The 3,377-nt window shown below is 43.1% G+C and overlaps 1 protein-coding gene across 4 annotated transcripts in view; it reads left to right on the forward strand.

Moving 5' to 3' along the window:
* The window catches only part of kcnip1a (Kv channel interacting protein 1 a), a 47,174-nt gene that overhangs the window by 30,027 nt on the left and 13,770 nt on the right, over window positions 1–3,377 (forward strand). The gene's annotated exons all lie outside the window — the stretch shown is intronic.

A 3,377-nucleotide genomic window follows, 5' to 3' on the forward strand; every position in this document is an offset into this window, starting at 1 on the left:
CACTCACTCACTCACTCACTCACTCACTCACTCACTCACTCACTCACTCACTCACTTCAACCTTTGGCTCTCTTTGTCTGCTCTACATACATCCTTTAAAATATATAATAGAAAGAGAAACATTTCCTTCTGTGTGTTGAAACAGGCCTGTTAGAGACCAGAGGGAGATAGAGGGTGATGGAGATTTTGAGATTGGAACAAGCGGGGAACTCTGTTTGTAACTACAAGAACACTAGGCTGATATGTTCGCAGAGATGTATAGGGAGAGATGGGTAGATAAAGGTGTGCTGGTGTTGGCTGTATGCCTGGAGACAAATTTAAGATAAGAGAGGGGAGAGAGATGGATAGATATGGTTTAAGGCTAAAGATGAAATGGGGTTCAGTGAAGACAGGAAATATTTACTTTGACAGCCTGTAAATTCCTATAGGCACAAAACAAGCAGTGCCTCAGCAGAGAGGTGGAGCTGTGTGTGTGTAGCAGGAAATGGTCATGTTCCAGGGTTCTGCACGCTGATGCCACTCGATTCCACCTCATCCTATAATCAGTTATTCTTTCTGTCCACGGCTGGTGAATGTGCGTACATATGTGTCCTCCATGTGTGTGTAAGCACGTGTGTGTGTGGGCAGGGTGAAATTCTTACTACCTGCTGCTGTCCATTCTGTTTCTTTCACTGTGGTGCAAAAAACCACACACATCCGAGCATTCATAAGCAGATTTTCACAGAAGCAGATTGCACATTTTTTTTAGTTGCCAACCTAAATCTTTCCAGCTAAATCTTCCCATATGGCTTCCAAACAATCACGCCTCGTTCATTATTCACCATCAGCAGACAAAAAGTGGCCGATATTTGAAGCAGTTGCCACATTTGCAGAAGCATTATTACGGATGGTTGGCTTGAAAATGGAAAAGCATGTCTATTCTCCAAATCAACTATGAAAAATTTGGCTGTAAAACTTGTCATATGCACCATTTGAAGACACAGTTGCAACTCTATAGACATGTTTTGCTCATTTATTGGCAAAAATAAGATTTGAAATGTTTTCATCCTTGAAGCAAACTGTAACTTTATTCATCATAGTTGACAGTGACATTTTTACATGTCCTTAGGCTAGTGGCTTTCATTTTGGAAAGCTTGTGTCATCAGCCAGTGATGAGTGGATGAGAGCTGAGTAGCCAGCACTTTCTTAGCTTCCCATCATGTTTGATGATGACGCTTGCTCCAGGGATTGGGTGGGAGCGGGGGGTGGGTTCAGCGACCTTGCCGCTGGTGCCACTTCTCATGTGTGTTGAGTCCAATCCTTGAGCTGCACGCTTGTCCGCAGATGGAGCAGGGGAAACCAGATGCCAGGGGGGTACCAGCCACCCGCTGGTGTCTCTTGATGCGCCTCTCGGATCATTGGCCTCGGTTGGTTTGGCATATTTAAGAGAGTGCAGTGGCACAGGTGACCTGCCAAGCGGATCTGTCAAGTGCCAGAGATTCAAGCTGTGTGAAGGGGATGGTTGCTCGCTTTAGGAGGTCCCTGGTATAGTCCTTAAAGTGTGACTTTTGCCCTCCAGCGGAGCGCTTTGCTCCCAATAGTTGACTATAGAGGACTTAAGGCAAGCGGTGTTCAAGCATGCGTATGATGGCATATGGTGGTGTATATGGCCCTATCCAGTGCAGATGTTTTTTGGCCACAGCTGTTTCCATACAGATAAAGTCAGTGTTGCTGAGGATGTCTGTATTCAATCTTCCCAGGATAAACTGAGGAGCATGATCTTGGCCAGGACTTTCCCTGGAATGGAGAGGAGCAATATTCCGCGGCGGTTGCTGCAGTCTGCTCTGTCTCTGTCTCCTGCTCTGTCTACATTTCTGTTTGTAAATGACCACAATGTTAGCATCCTTCCATTCCTGTGGTAGGGTCCCATGTTCCCAGATGTTTTGTATCCAGGCGACGCGTGAGGATGTATCCTCCTTGTTTGAAAACCTCTGCAGGGATTCCATCGGGTCCAGCGCTTTTGTTGTTCTTCAGCCCTGCAAGAAGATTGCAAATAGGGGGGATTAAGGTGAAGGTGTGGGTGCGCAGACCTCACTTCCGTCTGAGGAGACTTACATAATCTGTTCTTCTTTTCGCCCCTGAAAACAGAGGGCTATCCGGTGTGTGTGTGTGTGTGTGTGTGTGTGTGTGTGTGTGTGCGTTGTGTGTGTGTGTGTGTGTGTGTGTGTACACAGATTATAAAATATGACCAAACATTGTATAAGGAAGTTAAAAGTTCTATCACAACTAGCAGTTACATTAAAATGTGTCTCTCCCAGTACTACATTGATAAATATGATCCTGTGATATAGTTATCTCAGTGGCAACTTTATTAGACACACCTGTAGAATCAATTGCAAATTGATTCAACAGCTCTGTTAGTAATTTGACCATAATGGTGTTCAAGTTGTGTTGACATTGTTGTAAATGTGTAAATTAAAATATATTGTTTCCTTATTGAGATCATAGTTAACGGCTTAGGTGTTATACTGGACATTTTGAGAGGTGTTTCGAATTCCTTTGTGTACATGAGGAGGGCAGAATATCATAAACACCTTATAATTCAGTCCAGCACAACACACCACTAACAATGACCTTGATGCTAACAATTAAATTCCCCAAAACTAGGATTGTATTCTTTTAGTGATCACAAAAGGAAACTTTCTGGCAGAGCAGTTGTATTGTATTGCATTAGATTGTACTGGTTTACCTAATAAAGTGGCCATAGAGTGTAGCAATATAACATTTTGAAAGGGACTAGTCCACATTTACTCTTGATGCTCAAGATGAGTTTGCTGTTACTACTTTGGTACATTTACTTAGGTATGCAGGAATTCTACTTGTAATAGTGTGGTATTGCTACTTTTACTTCAAAGTGAAAAGATCCGGGTCCTTCTTCTACCTCCTGGATATATGTTTTGTATGTGCAGCCTGTTGTACAAGCAAATCACCTGTTTTCATCCGTAACTGTCTTCGAATTTGTTTGTACTTTCATTAAGTGAGACAGTACACCATGTTTGTTTCGATTGGGCTTTAATTAAAATGTTATTTAATCTGTGTGTGCGTGCAGTTCTCACATGCAAGAGCACACCCCTGCAGTATAATCTGACACTTGTCATGATCCCTCTATTTTTCCCCTATTAAATATCTAATTCTTTTCATGTCTTGCCTTTTCCTGCTTTTAATCTCTCTCTCTTCTTACATCCTTGACTTTAAGCCTTTTCCCTCCGTTCTGCTCTCCTGCTGCCTGCCTGCCCATCCCTTTTCGTTCCTTTCTTCTTGTCCTGGGAGCCAATCTGCCATCACTCACACACACACTCTGTCCATTTATCCCTGTTAATGTGTGTGTGTGTGTGTGT

Source organism: Etheostoma spectabile, chromosome 10 (assembly GCF_008692095.1).
Source record: "Etheostoma spectabile isolate EspeVRDwgs_2016 chromosome 10, UIUC_Espe_1.0, whole genome shotgun sequence".
NCBI classification, from domain to species: Eukaryota; Metazoa; Chordata; class Actinopteri; order Perciformes; family Percidae; genus Etheostoma; species Etheostoma spectabile.